Source organism: Garra rufa, chromosome 14 (assembly GCF_049309525.1).
Source record: "Garra rufa chromosome 14, GarRuf1.0, whole genome shotgun sequence".
Classification (NCBI taxonomy): domain Eukaryota; kingdom Metazoa; phylum Chordata; class Actinopteri; order Cypriniformes; family Cyprinidae; genus Garra; species Garra rufa.
Genome location: NC_133374.1, coordinates 43005198 through 43022299, shown reverse-complemented (window position 1 = coordinate 43022299; position 17102 = coordinate 43005198). Strand labels below are relative to the sequence as shown.

At 45.3% G+C, this 17102-nt stretch overlaps 14 non-coding genes across 14 annotated transcripts; 1 reads left to right on the top strand and 13 right to left on the bottom strand.

Moving 5' to 3' along the window:
* Positions 1–582: 582 nt before the first annotated feature.
* LOC141285785 (small nucleolar RNA U3) lies at positions 583–798 on the bottom strand. The gene has a single exon (XR_012338910.1). It is a non-coding gene; the product is annotated as a small nucleolar RNA U3 (small nucleolar RNA).
* Positions 799–1772: 974 nt separating this feature from the next.
* Positions 1773–1913, bottom strand: LOC141285541 (U4 spliceosomal RNA). Its single transcript, XR_012338669.1, has one exon. It is a non-coding gene; the product is annotated as a U4 spliceosomal RNA (small nuclear RNA).
* Positions 1914–2966: 1053 nt separating this feature from the next.
* On the bottom strand, positions 2967–3106 carry LOC141285615 (U4 spliceosomal RNA). Its single transcript, XR_012338739.1, has one exon. It is a non-coding gene; the product is annotated as a U4 spliceosomal RNA (small nuclear RNA).
* Positions 3107–3688: 582 nt separating this feature from the next.
* Positions 3689–3762, bottom strand: trnan-guu (transfer RNA asparagine (anticodon GUU)). Its single transcript has one exon. It is a non-coding gene; the product is annotated as a tRNA-Asn (tRNA).
* A 1494-nt stretch (positions 3763–5256) lies between these two features.
* Positions 5257–5472, bottom strand: LOC141285749 (small nucleolar RNA U3). Its single transcript, XR_012338873.1, has one exon. It is a non-coding gene; the product is annotated as a small nucleolar RNA U3 (small nucleolar RNA).
* A 1351-nt stretch (positions 5473–6823) lies between these two features.
* On the bottom strand, positions 6824–7039 carry LOC141285894 (small nucleolar RNA U3). Its single transcript, XR_012339019.1, has one exon. It is a non-coding gene; the product is annotated as a small nucleolar RNA U3 (small nucleolar RNA).
* A 974-nt stretch (positions 7040–8013) lies between these two features.
* Positions 8014–8154, bottom strand: LOC141285529 (U4 spliceosomal RNA). The gene has a single exon (XR_012338657.1). It is a non-coding gene; the product is annotated as a U4 spliceosomal RNA (small nuclear RNA).
* Positions 8155–9207: 1053 nt separating this feature from the next.
* LOC141285613 (U4 spliceosomal RNA) lies at positions 9208–9347 on the bottom strand. The gene has a single exon (XR_012338738.1). It is a non-coding gene; the product is annotated as a U4 spliceosomal RNA (small nuclear RNA).
* Positions 9348–9929: 582 nt separating this feature from the next.
* On the bottom strand, positions 9930–10003 carry trnan-guu (transfer RNA asparagine (anticodon GUU)). The gene has a single exon. It is a non-coding gene; the product is annotated as a tRNA-Asn (tRNA).
* A 1494-nt stretch (positions 10004–11497) lies between these two features.
* On the bottom strand, positions 11498–11713 carry LOC141285737 (small nucleolar RNA U3). Its single transcript, XR_012338861.1, has one exon. It is a non-coding gene; the product is annotated as a small nucleolar RNA U3 (small nucleolar RNA).
* Positions 11714–12685: 972 nt separating this feature from the next.
* On the bottom strand, positions 12686–12826 carry LOC141285517 (U4 spliceosomal RNA). Its single transcript, XR_012338645.1, has one exon. It is a non-coding gene; the product is annotated as a U4 spliceosomal RNA (small nuclear RNA).
* Positions 12827–13317: 491 nt separating this feature from the next.
* Positions 13318–13399, top strand: trnas-gcu (transfer RNA serine (anticodon GCU)). Its single transcript has one exon. It is a non-coding gene; the product is annotated as a tRNA-Ser (tRNA).
* Positions 13400–13879: 480 nt separating this feature from the next.
* LOC141285612 (U4 spliceosomal RNA) lies at positions 13880–14019 on the bottom strand. Its single transcript, XR_012338737.1, has one exon. It is a non-coding gene; the product is annotated as a U4 spliceosomal RNA (small nuclear RNA).
* Positions 14020–16238: 2219 nt separating this feature from the next.
* LOC141285882 (small nucleolar RNA U3) lies at positions 16239–16454 on the bottom strand. Its single transcript, XR_012339006.1, has one exon. It is a non-coding gene; the product is annotated as a small nucleolar RNA U3 (small nucleolar RNA).
* Positions 16455–17102: the final 648 nt, after the last annotated feature.

Sequence of the window (17102 nt, the reverse complement as noted above, 5' to 3'; positions counted from 1 at the left end):
GAGTATCACCGAGAAGCAGCTGAACTTGTGTGGTAAGAAGCGCTCCCTCTGCATTATAACTTTACACAGAGCACATGGATCACAGTATTGAGACTAAAATGTCCGATACAAAACGGCAGATTCAACAAACCACATATTAAAAGCCGCTAGAGCTCCTAATTAAATATATATTTTTATCAATGTGCCAGCTATAGAGATGAGCAGCTCTGTGAAACAGCCAATCGGAGCAGAGCTCATTAATATTCATGAAGCTTCCAAAAAAGGCAATAACAGAGCATTTCATTCTAGGGACAAATCCTAGGGTTGTAAATGGTCCTGTAAAACCGTTTCTGGAGATTGTTTGCCCTTTCCTATGCCATATACCTTCTATGCAGATATCAAAGAACAAATTAAAATATTCTCTCAATGCATTTTATGGCAACTTTAAGTTGATAGAACCAGCTGACATCTTATCCTGACATTCTGAATATCAAGGATGGTGACACCCACCAAGAAAAATGTAAAAAAAAAAAAAAAAAAAAAAAAAAATCTCAATCATAACGATTTATAAGATTTTTAATCTGATATTTACATTTTTCAGAGACCACTCTGACCATACTCTCTTCTTCTATGCTGCTTAAATGCCACACAGAACGTTCATCAATGGTTTGGAGCATATGAAATAAACCATTACTCCACACCTGATTCACGCTCAGAAAAGAGTATCAAAGCTCATCATCGTAGTTTGGGAGACACTACACTTTTGAAACACATTTCTTAGTTAGAAACTATAGAAATGATCCCTGAAAGTATAGTCTTGACCTCCATTTTGCAAAACCAGCTTAGGCGAATTCTGACACTTTGAGTCTCAGAGATGGTTACAACCTAACAACAGAGATGAGAAAAGTTACATTTGAAACATCATTAGAGTCCTAAAATTTTGTTTGTAATTTTAGTTGGATGCAGTTTTCATTGGCCCCCAAATTACACAGGCGAAACTGAGGCTCTCGCGTTGTGCGAGACTGTCAACCCGTCCCGTGGGTAGGGCTTAAAGCAGGCTTAGAGATTTCTTCTGTCAGTTTTGACCCAATCTGTTTTTGGGAAGCGCAGTTTGACCCAGCAGTGCGGGCCAACAACATGTTCTGTTTTGCCGCGTGAAGGCGGTTTAATGCTTTGGACAGCGTATGGTTGAGATGTGATTTTCCACCAATTTGGGGCACCTTTCTTATGGAAATCAAGGATGATTTCATGGGAAATGGCAAACTGGTGTAGCGTTTGGCTAATAAGCTAAAGCTACAAAGGATGTACCGGTGCCCCGTCGTCCGAGCAGAATCCACATTCGGCCGTAATCGGAGGTTACTACTAACGTTCGATTGTGTCTCATAGGGAGTTTGGCGCAGGGCCTCAGTGGAAAACAGGCCCTCGACGGCTGAAACAAAAGACGAAGAATGCATCCACATGCACATGAATCAGGAATGTTAAATAAAGAAACCCCGCCGGATGACGAGGTGGTCCAGTGGTTAAGGCGGTGGTAGGCTAATACATTGTGCTCGACACGCATTCGAAGCTTTAGCGCCACTGAGAGGCCACCGGACCAGACAGGCCCAACATGTTTACGATGGGTAACGGTGAGCTGTAATTGCGCTGCAGTTTAACGATACTTGTCTTGAGAACATATTGACAAAACAAAAAAACCTTCTGGCTCTGGCGCACTATCATCAGCAGACCGTTTTTTTGGCGAGGAAAAAAAACCCTAAACGAAACAAGGCTATATTTCTCAACAAAACTCTAAGCCTCCAGAGAGACAAGCAAAAATTGCCAAAGATAACTGTATTTCAAGTCATCCTGGCGGGGTATTGGGTAAAGTTTTCAACCAGCAATGATCGCGCCTCGGACAAACCTCATAGGCTACAATATTGCCTCTGCGAAAGAATGCCGGCGACGGTCGTGACCTTTTTCTGCACCTACGTGGATGTGAACCGACAAGGTGGTAGCAAGCTTTAAACTGCCGCACAAACAGTCTCCTGCCACGGGTTGCTGCACCGTGTTTCTACGGAACAGATTAGAGGTGTGTAAAAGACGGCTCATTCACTATTCCCTCTGTGCTCAAAACAGCCTGCTGAAAGCACGGCAGCAGCAGCTGAAAAGGTCCGCAGCATGGCCTATCTCGGTCAGCAAGGGGACGGGGTGGCCGAGTGGTTAAGGCGATGGACTGCTAATCCATTGTGCTCTGTGCAATGGTTGGAATCCCATTCTTGTCGTTCGGTTCCTTTAGCACTGGACCTTAATCCGGGTCCTGGGGACCCCATGCTAAACTTTTTGTGTGTCCTCCTTATCTAACACACTCAGTTCAGTTCTTTGAGTTCTCTACTAATGAACTGATGATCTGAATCAGGAGTGCTAAATAAAAGATGTCACGTAAAATGACGAGGTGGCCGAGTGGTTAAGGCGATGGACTGCTAATCCATTGTGCTCTGCACGCGTGGGTTCGAATCCCATCCTCGTCGTTCGGCTCCTTTAGCAGTAATCCTCGGTCCTGGGGACCCCACTCTGCGCTTTTTTTGTCTTCCTTATCTGACACACTCAGTTCAGTTCACTGAGTGCTCTACTAATGAGCTGATGGTCTGAATCGGGAGTGTTAAATAAAAGGATCACGGAAAGTGACGAGGTGGTCGAGTAGTTAAGGCTAATCCGTTGTGCTAGGCACACCTTGGTTTGTGTGGGTTTGAATCCCGTCCTCTTCATTTGATGATTTAGCACCACTGAGAGCCCACCAGAACAGACAGGCCCGACCTGTTTACGATGGGTAGCGGTGAGCTGTGATTGTGCTGTAGTTTAATGATACCTGCAGCGAAGTCTTGAGAGCATATTGACAAAACAACAAATCTTCTGGCTCCGGCACGCTATGATCTGTAGACACCTCTTTGACGAGGACCAACAACCAGCCACTCCAACAAAACGAAGCAAAACTTTGTTTTTCAAGAAGCGTCCAGAGAGACCGGCAAAAACTGTCGAAGCTGACTGTATTTCAAATCATCCCGATGGGATATCGGGGAAAGTTTACAACCAGCAATGATCACACCTCAGATAAACCACACAAGCTACAACATTGCCTCTGCGATAGAATACCGGTGACGGTCGTGACCTTTTCTTGCAGCTACGTGGATGTGATCCGACAAGGTGATAGCAAGCTGGATGAGCCCCAGAGACAGATCATCAGTGAAGACCTCTTCACCTAGACGGCCATCGACGCAAGACTGTGAAAACCAGATCCTCTCCAATCTGACACTGTGGCAACATGGAACTTTTGCATCTACATTAATATTAGTCTGTTTGTTCTTATTCTGAGGTCACCGTAGCCGCCATATCCATTCTGTATTCCGATTAGATGGTCACTGCAGTCCCCCGGATCCAGTCCGTACCAAGAGCAGATGGTGGATCAGCATCTTCAGCCGAATGTCAGCGGATACCATGTCAACTAGATGAGCCCCAGAGACAGATCATCAGTAAAGAATGAATCCACATGCCACAGCAAACTCGAGCTGGTGAAAATGTTCACCAAACACCCGCCGCTGACTTCTTTTAAAAGAAGCCAGCTTATTGAAGGTGCACAGGATAAACGCCCTGAGAAAGCTGTGCCTCGCAACCCTAAGAATGGCATAGGCGTTAGTGGACACCTGACGCGCGTGCAGAACACCGGCATTTCACACGTCCCTGGGTGGGCTCGAACCACCAACCTTTCGGTTAACAGCCGAACGCGCTAACCGATTGCGCCACAGAGACAGACATTGCGCATCTGCTGCCGCGGGATCACGGTTGTAAAAGCAAGGGTTAGGGTTAGGGATTAGAATCGCACGTACTAACAGGCTGTTTTGAAAGATGTTTCCGGAGCTCGCAAAATCCACTTAGCCTGTGCGGAGAATGGGCACGCTGGAGCCCGCCACCCTGTTGGGAAGAAAGAGAGCCAACAGAGCCGCCCCACGTGGGGCTCGAACCCACGACCCTGAGATTAAGAGTCTCATGCTCTACCGACTGAGCTAGCCGGGCTGGTTGTGGTCTCCTTCACCGGGTCGGACGCAGTTTTCATCGGCTCCCAAATGACACAGGCGAAACGGAGGCTCTCGCGTTGTGCAAGACTGTCGAGCCGTCCCGTGGGTAGTGCTTAGAGCAGGCTTAGAGTTTTCTTCTGTCAGTTTTGACCCAATCTGTTATTGGGAAGCGCAGTTTGACCCAGCAGTGCGGGCCAACAACATGTTCTGTCTTGCCGCGTGAAGGCGGTTCAATGCTTTGGTCAGCGTATGGTTGAGATGTGATTTTCCACCAATTTGGGGCACCTTTCTTATGGAAATCAAGGATAAATCTATATAAGGATAAGGATAAATCTTCTATATTTCGGTGGTCTTTTGCAAACACTAGATTTATATGTCAATTCCAACATAACACCGACTGTTACGCAACAGTCCCGGGATCGTTAATAGTTACGCCTCCAACATTTGCATCGCCCAATCATCGGTAACGTCAGTACATCAGTAAAACAAGGCAAGCCACTGAAGGGACACGGTTAGCTTAATGCTAGCGCTAGCCTGTTACATTGCAGTACAAAAGATATCACTTACCACATAAACAGAGAGATGACTGTGCTGATGATGGTGAATGATGGAGAAATAACTGCGCTGATGATGGCGAATGATTTACAGATCCAGAGTATCACCGAGAAGCAGCTGAACTTGTGTGGTAAGAAGCGCTCCCTCTGCATTATAACTTTACACAGAGCACATGGATCACAGTATTGAGATTAAAATGTCTGCGATACAAAACGGCAGATTCAACAAACCACATATTAAAAGCCGCTAGAGCTCCTAATTAAATATATATTTTTATCAATGTGCCAGCTATAGAGATGAGCAGCTCTGTGAAACAGCCAATCGGAGCAGAGCTCATTAATATTCATGAAGCTTCCAAAAAAGGCAATAACAGAGCATTTCATTCTAGGGACAAATCCTAGGGTTGTAAATGGTCCTGTAAAACCGTTTCTGGAGATTGTTTGCCCTTTCCTATGCCATATACCTTCTATGCAGATATCAAAGAACAAATTAAAATATTCTCTCAATGCATTTTATGGCAACTTTAAGTTGATAGAACCAGCTGACATCTTATCCTGACATTCTGAATATCAAGGATGGTGACACCCACCAAGAAAAATGTAAAAAAAAAAAAAAAAAATCTCAATCATAACGATTTATAAGATTTTTAATCTGATATTTACATTTTTCAGAGACCACTCTGACCATACTCTCTTCTTCTATGCTGCTTAAAAGCCACACAGAACGTTCATCAATGGTTTGGAGCATATGAAATAAACCATTACTCCACACCCGATTCACGCTCAGAAAAGAGTATCAAAGCTCATCATCGTAGTTTGGGAGACACTACACTTTTGAAACACATTTCTTAGTTAGAAACTATAGAAATGATCCCTGAAAGTATAGTCTTGACCTCCATTTTGCAAAACCAGCTTAGGCGAATTCTGACACTTTGAGTCTCAGAGATGGTTACAACCTAACAACAGAGATGAGAAAAGTTACATTTGAAACATCATTAGAGTCCTAAAATTTTGTTTGTAATTTTAGTTGGATGCAGTTTTCATTGGCCCCCAAATTACACAGGCGAAACTGAGGCTCTCGCGTTGTGCGAGACTGTCAACCCGTCCCGTGGGTAGGGCTTAAAGCAGGCTTAGAGTTTTCTTCTGTCAGTTTTGACCCAATCTGTTATTGGGAAGCGCAGTTTGACCCAGCAGTGCGGGCCAACAACATGTTCTGTCTTGCCGCGTGAAGGCGGTTCAATGCTTTGGTCAGCGTATGGTTGAGATGTGATTTTCCACCAATTTGGGGCACCTTTCTTATGGAAATCAAGGATAAATCTATATAAGGATAAGGATAAATCTTCTATATTTCGGGGGTCTTTTGCAAACACTAGATTTATATGTCAATTCCAACATAACACCGACTGTTACGCAACAGTCCCGGGATCGTTAATAGTTACGCCTCCAACATTTGCATCGCCCAATCATCGGTAACGTCAGTACATCAGTAAAACAAGGCAAGCCACTGAAGGGACACGGTTAGCTTAATGCTAGCGCTAGCCTGTTACATTGCAGTACAAAAGATATCACTTACCACATAAACAGAGAGATGACTGTGCTGATGATGGTGAATGATGGAGAAATAACTGCGCTGATGATGGCGAATGATTTACAGATCCAGAGTATCACCGAGAAGCAGCTGAACTTGTGTGGTAAGAAGCGCTCCCTCTGCATTATAACTTTACACAGAGCACATGGATCACAGTATTGAGATTAAAATGTCTGCGATACAAAACGGCAGATTCAACAAACCACATATTAAAAGCCGCTAGAGCTCCTAATTAAATATATATTTTTATCAATGTGCCAGCTATAGAGATGAGCAGCTCTGTGAAACAGCCAATCGGAGCAGAGCTCATTAATATTCATGAAGCTTCCAAAAAAGGCAATAACAGAGCATTTCATTCTAGGGACAAATCCTAGGGTTGTAAATGGTCCTGTAAAACCGTTTCTGGAGATTGTTTGCCCTTTCCTATGCCATATACCTTCTATGCAGATATCAAAGAACAAATTAAAATATTCTCTCAATGCATTTTATGGCAACTTTAAGTTGATAGAACCAGCTGACATCTTATCCTGACATTCTGAATATCAAGGATGGTGACACCCACCAAGAAAAATGTAAAAAAAAAAAAAAAAAAAAAAAAATCTCAATCATAACGATTTATAAGATTTTTAATCTGATATTTACATTTTTCAGAGACCACTCTGACCATACTCTCTTCTTCTATGCTGCTTAAATGCCACACAGAACGTTCATCAATGGTTTGGAGCATATGAAATAAACCATTACTCCACACCCGATTCACGCTCAGAAAAGAGTATCAAAGCTCATCATCGTAGTTTGGGAGACACTACACTTTTGAAACACATTTCTTAGTTAGAAACTATAGAAATGATCCCTGAAAGTATAGTCTTGACCTCCATTTTGCAAAACCAGCTTAGGCGAATTCTGACACTTTGAGTCTCAGAGATGGTTACAACCTAACAACAGAGATGAGAAAAGTTACATTTGAAACATCATTAGAGTCCTAAAATTTTGTTTGTAATTTTAGTTGGATGCAGTTTTCATTGGCCCCCAAATTACACAGGCGAAACTGAGGCTCTCGCGTTGTGCGAGACTGTCAACCCGTCCCGTGGGTAGGGCTTAAAGCAGGCTTAGAGATTTCTTCTGTCAGTTTTGACCCAATCTGTTTTTGGGAAGCGCAGTTTGACCCAGCAGTGCGGGCCAACAACATGTTCTGTTTTGCCGCGTGAAGGCGGTTTAATGCTTTGGACAGCGTATGGTTGAGATGTGATTTTCCACCAATTTGGGGCACCTTTCTTATGGAAATCAAGGATGATTTCATGGGAAATGGCAAACTGGTGTAGCGTTTGGCTAATAAGCTAAAGCTACAAAGGATGTACCGGTGCCCCGTCGTCCGAGCAGAATCCACATTCGGCCGTAATCGGAGGTTACTACTAACGTTCGATTGTGTCTCATAGGGAGTTTGGCGCAGGGCCTCAGTGGAAAACAGGCCCTCGACGGCTGAAACAAAAGACGAAGAATGCATCCACATGCACATGAATCAGGAATGTTAAATAAAGAAACCCCGCCGGATGACGAGGTGGTCCAGTGGTTAAGGCGGTGGTAGGCTAATACATTGTGCTCGACACGCATTCGAAGCTTTAGCGCCACTGAGAGGCCACCGGACCAGACAGGCCCAACATGTTTACGATGGGTAACGGTGAGCTGTAATTGCGCTGCAGTTTAACGATACTTGTCTTGAGAACATATTGACAAAACAAAAAAACCTTCTGGCTCTGGCGCACTATCATCAGCAGACCGTTTTTTTGGCGAGGAAAAAAAACCCTAAACGAAACAAGGCTATATTTCTCAACAAAACTCTAAGCCTCCAGAGAGACAAGCAAAAATTGCCAAAGATAACTGTATTTCAAGTCATCCTGGCGGGGTATTGGGTAAAGTTTTCAACCAGCAATGATCGCGCCTCGGACAAACCTCATAGGCTACAATATTGCCTCTGCGAAAGAATGCCGGCGACGGTCGTGACCTTTTTCTGCACCTACGTGGATGTGAACCGACAAGGTGGTAGCAAGCTTTAAACTGCCGCACAAACAGTCTCCTGCCACGGGTTGCTGCACCGTGTTTCTACGGAACAGATTAGAGGTGTGTAAAAGACGGCTCATTCACTATTCCCTCTGTGCTCAAAACAGCCTGCTGAAAGCACGGCAGCAGCAGCTGAAAAGGTCCGCAGCATGGCCTATCTCGGTCAGCAAGGGGACGGGGTGGCCGAGTGGTTAAGGCGATGGACTGCTAATCCATTGTGCTCTGTGCAATGGTTGGAATCCCATTCTTGTCGTTCGGTTCCTTTAGCACTGGACCTTAATCCGGGTCCTGGGGACCCCATGCTAAACTTTTTGTGTGTCCTCCTCATCTAACACACTCAGTTCAGTTCTTTGAGTTCTCTACTAATGAACTGATGATCTGAATCAGGAGTGCTAAATAAAAGATGTCACGTAAAATGACGAGGTGGCTGAGTGGTTAAGGCGATGGACTGCTAATCCATTGTGCTCTGCACGCGTTGGTTCGAATCCCATCCTCGTTGTTCGGCTCCTTTAGCAGTAATCCTCGGTCCTGGGGACCCCCCTCTGCGCTTTTTGTGTCTTCCTTATCTGACACACTCAGTTCAGTTCACTGAGTGCTCTACTAATGAGCTGATGGTCTGAATCGGGAGTGTTAAATAAAAGGACCACGGAAAGTGACGAGGTGGTCGAGTAGTTAAGGCTAATCCGTTGTGCTAGGCACACCTTGGTTTGTGTGGGTTTGAATCCCGTCCTCTTCATTTGATGATTTAGCACCACTGAGAGCCCACCAGAACAGACAGGCCCGACCTGTTTACGATGGGTAGCGGTGAGCTGTGATTGTGCTGTAGTTTAATGATACCTGCAGCGAAGTCTTGAGAGCATATTGACAAAACAACAAATCTTCTGGCTCCGGCACGCTATGATCTGTAGACACCTCTTTGACGAGGACCAACAACCAGCCACTCCAACAAAACGAAGCAAAACTTTGTTTTTCAAGAAGCGTCCAGAGAGACCGGCAAAAACTGTCGAAGCTGACTGTATTTCAAATCATCCCGATGGGATATCGGGGAAAGTTTACAACCAGCAATGATCACACCTCAGATAAACCACACAAGCTACAACATTGCCTCTGCGATAGAATACCGGTGACGGTCGTGACCTTTTCTTGCAGCTACGTGGATGTGATCCGACAAGGTGATAGCAAGCTGGATGAGCCCCAGAGACAGATCATCAGTGAAGACCTCTTCACCTAGACGGCCATCGACGCAAGACTGTGAAAACCAGATCCTCTCCAATCTGACACTGTGGCAACATGGAACTTTTGCATCTACATTAATATTAGTCTGTTTGTTCTTATTCTGAGGTCACCGTAGCCGCCATATCCATTCTGTATTCCGATTAGATGGTCACTGCAGTCCCCCGGATCCAGTCCGTACCAAGAGCAGATGGTGGATCAGCACCTTCAGCCGAATGTCAGCGGATACCATGTCAACTAGATGAGCCCCAGAGACAGATCATCAGTAAAGAATGAATCCACATGCCACAGCAAACTCGAGCTGGTGAAAATGTTCACCAAACACCCGCCGCTGACTTCTTTTAAAAGAAGCCAGCTTATTGAAGGTGCACAGGATAAACGCCCTGAGAAAGCTGTGCCTCGCAACCCTAAGAATGGCATAGGCGTTAGTGGACACCTGACGCGCGTGCAGAACACCGGCATTTCACACGTCCCTGGGTGGGCTCGAACCACCAACCTTTCGGTTAACAGCCGAACGCGCTAACCGATTGCGCCACAGAGACAGACATTGCGCATCTGCTGCCGCGGGATCACGGTTGTAAAAGCAAGGGTTAGGGTTAGGGATTAGAATCGCACGTACTAACAGGCTGTTTTGAAAGATGTTTCCGGAGCTCGCAAAATCCACTTAGCCTGTGCGGAGAATGGGCACGCTGGAGCCCGCCACCCTGTTGGGAAGAAAGAGAGCCAACAGAGCCGCCCCACGTGGGGCTCGAACCCACGACCCTGAGATTAAGAGTCTCATGCTCTACCGACTGAGCTAGCCGGGCTGGTTGTGGTCTCCTTCACCGGGTCGGACGCAGTTTTCATCGGCTCCCAAATGACACAGGCGAAACGGAGGCTCTCGCGTTGTGCAAGACTGTCGAGCCGTCCCGTGGGTAGTGCTTAGAGCAGGCTTAGAGTTTTCTTCTGTCAGTTTTGACCCAATCTGTTATTGGGAAGCGCAGTTTGACCCAGCAGTGCGGGCCAACAACATGTTCTGTCTTGCCGCGTGAAGGCGGTTCAATGCTTTGGTCAGCGTATGGTTGAGATGTGATTTTCCACCAATTTGGGGCACCTTTCTTATGGAAATCAAGGATAAATCTATATAAGGATAAGGATAAATCTTCTATATTTCGGTGGTCTTTTGCAAACACTAGATTTATATGTCAATTCCAACATAACACCGACTGTTACGCAACAGTCCCGGGATCGTTAATAGTTACGCCTCCAACATTTGCATCGCCCAATCATCGGTAACGTCAGTACATCAGTAAAACAAGGCAAGCCACTGAAGGGACACGGTTAGCTTAATGCTAGCGCTAGCCTGTTACATTGCAGTACAAAAGATATCACTTACCACATAAACAGAGAGATGACTGTGCTGATGATGGTGAATGATGGAGAAATAACTGCGCTGATGATGGCGAATGATTTACAGATCCAGAGTATCACCGAGAAGCAGCTGAACTTGTGTGGTAAGAAGCGCTCCCTCTGCATTATAACTTTACACAGAGCACATGGATCACAGTATTGAGATTAAAATGTCTGCGATACAAAACGGCAGATTCAACAAACCACATATTAAAAGCCGCTAGAGCTCCTAATTAAATATATATTTTTATCAATGTGCCAGCTATAGAGATGAGCAGCTCTGTGAAACAGCCAATCGGAGCAGAGCTCATTAATATTCATGAAGCTTCCAAAAAAGGCAATAACAGAGCATTTCATTCTAGGGACAAATCCTAGGGTTGTAAATGGTCCTGTAAAACCGTTTCTGGAGATTGTTTGCCCTTTCCTATGCCATATACCTTCTATGCAGATATCAAAGAACAAATTAAAATATTCTCTCAATGCATTTTATGGCAACTTTAAGTTGATAGAACCAGCTGACATCTTATCCTGACATTCTGAATATCAAGGATGGTGACACCCACCAAAAAAAATGTAAAAAAAAAAAAAAAAAATCTCAATCATAACGATTTATAAGATTTTTAATCTGATATTTACATTTTTCAGAGACCACTCTGACCATACTCTCTTCTTCTATGCTGCTTAAAAGCCACACAGAACGTTCATCAATGGTTTGGAGCATATGAAATAAACCATTACTCCACACCCGATTCACGCTCAGAAAAGAGTATCAAAGCTCATCATCGTAGTTTGGGAGACACTACACTTTTGAAACACATTTCTTAGTTAGAAACTATAGAAATGATCCCTGAAAGTATAGTCTTGACCTCCATTTTGCAAAACCAGCTTAGGCGAATTCTGACACTTTGAGTCTCAGAGATGGTTACAACCTAACAACAGAGATGAGAAAAGTTACATTTGAAACATCATTAGAGTCCTAAAATTTTGTTTGTAATTTTAGTTGGATGCAGTTTTCATTGGCCCCCAAATTACACAGGCGAAACTGAGGCTCTCGCGTTGTGCGAGACTGTCAACCCGTCCCGTGGGTAGGGCTTAAAGCAGGCTTAGAGATTTCTTCTGTCAGTTTTGACCCAATCTGTTTTTGGGAAGCGGTTTGACCCAGCAGTGCGGGCCAACAACATGTTCTGTTTTGCCGCGTGAAGGCGGTTTAATGCTTTGGACAGCGTATGGTTGAGATGTGATTTTCCACCAATTTGGGGCACCTTTCTTATGGAAATCAAGGATGATTTCATGGGAAATGGCAAACTGGTGTAGCGTTTGGCTAATAAGCTAAAGCTACAAAGGATGTACCGGTGCCCTGTCGTCCGAGCAGAATCCACATTCGGCCGTAATCGGAGGTTACTACTAACGTTCGATTGTGTCTCATAGGGAGTTTGGCGCAGGGCCTCAGTGGAAAACAGGCCCTCGACGGCTGAAACAAAAGACGAAGAATGCATCCACATGCACATGAATCAGGAATGTTAAATAAAGAAACCCCGCCGGATGACGAGGTGGTCCAGTGGTTAAGGCGGTGGTAGGCTAATACATTGTGCTCGACACGCATTCGAAGCTTTAGCGCCACTGAGAAGCCACCGGACCAGACAGGCCCAACATGTTTACGATGGGTAACGGTGAGCTGTAATTGCGCTGCAGTTTAACGATACTTGTCTTGAGAACATATTGACAAAACAAAAAAACCTTCTGGCTCTGGCGCACTATCATCAGCAGACCGTTTTTTTGGCGAGGAAAAAAAACCCTAAACGAAACAAGGCTATATTTCTCAACAAAACTCTAAGCCTCCAGAGAGACAAGCAAAAATTGCCAAAGATAACTGTATTTCAAGTCATCCTGGCGGGGTATTGGGTAAAGTTTTCAACCAGCAATGATCGCGCCTCGGACAAACCTCATAGGCTACAATATTGCCTCTGCGAAAGAATGCCGGCGACGGTCGTGACCTTTTTCTGCACCTACGTGGATGTGAACCGACAAGGTGGTAGCAAGCTTTAAACTGCCGCACAAACAGTCTCCTGCCACGGGTTGCTGCACCGTGTTTCTACGGAACAGATTAGAGGTGTGTAAAAGACGGCTCATTCACTATTCCCTCTGTGCTCAAAACAGCCTGCTGAAAGCACGGCAGCAGCAGCTGAAAAGGTCCGCAGCATGGCCTATCTCGGTCAGCAAGGGGACGGGGTGGCCGAGTGGTTAAGGCGATGGACTGCTAATCCATTGTGCTCTGTGCAATGGTTGGAATCCCATTCTTGTCGTTCGGTTCCTTTAGCACTGGACCTTAATCCGGGTCCTGGGGACCCCATGCTAAACTTTTTGTGTGTCCTCCTTATCTAACACACTCAGTTCAGTTCTTTGAGTTCTCTACTAATGAACTGATGATCTGAATCAGGAGTGCTAAATAAAAGATGTCACGTAAAATGACGAGGTGGCCGAGTGGTTAAGGCGATGGACTGCTAATCCATTGTGCTCTGCACGCATGGGTTCGAATCCCATCCTCGTCGTTCGGCTCCTTTAGCAGTAATCCTCGGTCCTGGGGACCCCACTCTGCGCTTTTTGTGTCTTCCTTATCTGACACACTCAGTTCAGTTCACTGAGTGCTCTACTAATGAGCTGATGGTCTGAATCGGGAGTGTTAAATAAAAGGACCACGGAAAGTGACGAGGTGGTCGAGTAGTTAAGGCTAATCCGTTGTGCTAGGCACACCTTGGTTTGTGTGGGTTTGAATCCCGTCCTCTTCATTTGATGATTTAGCACCACTGAGAGCCCACCAGAACAGACAGGCCCAACCTGTATACGATGGGTAGCGGTGAGCTGTGATTGTGCTGTAGTTTAATGATACCTGCAGCGAAGTCTTGAGAGCATATTGACAAAACAACAAATCTTCTGGCTCCGGCACGCTATGATCTGTAGACACCTCTTTGACTAGGACCAACAACCAGCCACTCCAACAAAACGAAGCAAAACTTTGTTTTTCAAGAAGCGTCCAGAGAGACCGGCAAAAACTGTCGAAGCTGACTGTATTTCAAATCATCCCGATGGGATATCGGGGAAAGTTTACAACCAGCAATGATCACACCTCAGATAAACCACACAAGCTACAACATTGCCTCTGCGATAGAATACCGGTGACGGTCGTGACCTTTTCTTGCAGCTACGTGGATGTGATCCGACAAGGTGATAGCAAGCTGGATGAGCCCCAGAGACAGATCATCAGTGAAGACCTCTTCACCTAGACGGCCATCGACGCAAGACTGTGAAAACCAGATCCTCTCCAATCTGACACTGTGGCAACATGGAACTTTTGCATCTACATTAATATTAGTCTGTTTGTTCTTATTCTGAGGTCACCGTAGCCGCCATATCCATTCTGTATTCCGATTAGATGGTCACTGCAGTCCCCCGGATCCAGTCCGTACCAAGAGCAGATGGTGGATCAGCACCTTCAGCCGAATGTCAGCGGATACCATGTCAACTAGATGAGCCCCAGAGACAGATCATCAGTAAAGAATGAATCCACATGCCACAGCAAACTCGAGCTGGTGAAAATGTTCACCAAACACCCGCCGCTGACTTCTTTTAAAAGAAGCCAACTTATTGAAGGTGCACAGGATAAACGCCCTGAGAAAGCTGTGCCTCGCAACCCTAAGAATGGCATAGGCGTTAGTGGACACCTGACGCGCGTGCAGAACACCGGCATTTCACACGTCCCTGGGCGGGCTCGAACCACCAACCTTTGCGGTTAACAGCCGAACACGCAAACCGATTGCGCCACAGAGACAGACATTGCGCATCTGCTGCCGCGGGATCACGGTTGTAAAAGCAAGGGTTAGGGTTAGGGATTAGAATCGCACGTACTAACAGGCTGTTTTGAAAGATGTTTCCGGAGCTCGCAAAATCCACTTAGCCTGTGCGGAGAATGGGCACGCTGGAGGCTGTTTTGAAAGATGTTTCCGGAGCTCGCAAAATCCACTTAGCCTGTGCGGAGAATGGGCACGCTGGAGCCCGCCACCCTGTTGGGAAGAAAGAGCGCCAACAGAGCCGCCCAACGTGGGGCTCGAACCCACGACCCTGAGATTAAGAGTGTCATGCTCTACCGACTGAGCTAGCCGGGCTGGTTGTGGTCTCCTTCACCGGGTCGGACGCAGTTTTCATCGGCTCCCAAATGACACAGGCGAAACGGAGGCTCTCGCGTTGTGCAAGACTGTCGAGCCGTCCCGTGGGTAGTGCTTAGAGCAGGCTTAGAGTTTTCTTCTGTCAGTTTTGACCCAATCTGTTATTGGGAAGCGCAGTTTGACCCAGCAGTGCGGGCCAACAACATGTTCTGTCTTGCCGCGTGAAGGCGGTTCAATGCTTTGGTCAGCGTATGGTTGAGATGTGATTTTCCACCAATTTGGGGCACCTTTCTTATGGAAATCAAGGATAAATCTATATAAGGATAAGGATAAATCTTCTATATTTCGGTGGTCTTTTGCAAACACTAGATTTATATGTCAATTCCAACATAACACCGACTGTTACGCAACAGTCCCGGGATCGTTAATAGTTACGCCTCCAACATTTGCATCGCCCAATCATCGGTAACGTCAGTACATCAGTAAAACAAGGCAAGCCACTGAAGGGACACGGTTAGCTTAATGCTAGCGCTAGCCTGTTACATTGCAGTACAAAAGATATCACTTACCACATAAACAGAGAGATGACTGTGCTGATGATGGTGAATGATGGAGAAATAACTGCGCTGATGATGGCGAATGATTTACAGATCCAGAGTATCACCGAGAAGCAGCTGAACTTGTGTGGTAAGAAGCGCTCCCTCTGCATTATAACTTTACACAGAGCACATGGATCACAGTATTGAGACTAAAATGTCTGCGATACAAAACGGCAGATTCAACAAACCACATATTAAAAGCCGCTAGAGCTCCTAATTAAATATATATTTTTATCAATGTGCCAGCTATAGAGATGAGCAGCTCTGTGAAACAGCCAATCGGAGCAGAGCTCATTAATATTCATGAAGCTTCCAAAAAAGGCAATAACAGAGCATTTCATTCTAGGGACAAATCCTAGGGTTGTAAATGGTCCTGTAAAACCGTTTCTGGAGATTGTTTGCCCTTTCCTATGCCATATACCTTCTATGCAGATATCAAAGAACAAATTAAAATATTCTCTCAATGCATTTTATGGCAACTTTAAGTTGATAGAACCAGCTGACATCTTATCCTGACATTCTGAATATCAAGGATGGTGACACCCACCAAGAAAAATGTAAAAAAAAAAAAAAAATCTCAATCATAACGATTTATAAGATTTTTAATCTGATATTTACATTTTTCAGAGACCACTCTGACCATACTCTCTTCTTCTATGCTGCTTAAATGCCACACAGAACGTTCATCAATGGTTTGGAGCATATGAAATAAACCATTACTCCACACCCGATTCACGCTCAGAAAAGAGTATCAAAGCTCATCATCGTAGTTTGGGAGACACTACACTTTTGAAACACATTTCTTAGTTAGAAACTATAGAAATGATCCCTGAAAGTATAGTCTTGACCTCCATTTTGCAAAACCAGCTTAGGCGAATTCTGACACTTTGAGTCTCAGAGATGGTTACAACCTAACAACAGAGATGAGAAAAGTTACATTTGAAACATCATTAGAGTCCTAAAATTTTGTTTGTAATTTTAGTTGGATGCAGTTTTCATTGGCCCCCAAATTACACAGGCGAAACTGAGGCTCTCGCGTTGTGCGAGACTGTCAACCCGTCCCGTGGGTAGGGCTTAAAGCAGGCTTAGAGATTTCTTCTGTCAGTTTTGACCCAATCTGTTTTTGGGAAGCGCAGTTTGACCCAGCAGTGCGGGCCAACAACATGTTCTGTTTTGCCGCGTGAAGGCGGTTTAATGCTTTGGACAGCGTATGGTTGAGATGTGATTTTCCACCAATTTGGGGCACCTTTCTTATGGAAATCAAGGATGATTTCATGGGAAATGGCAAACTGGTGTAGCGTTTGGCTAATAAGCTAAAGCTACAAAGGATGTACCGGTGCCCCGTCGTCCGAGCAGAATCCACATTCGGCCGTAATCGGAGGTTACTACTAACGTTCGATTGTGTCTCATAGGGAGTTTGGCGCAGGGCCTCAGTGGAAAACAGGCCCTCGACGGCTGAAACAAAAGACGAAGAATGCATCCACATGCACATG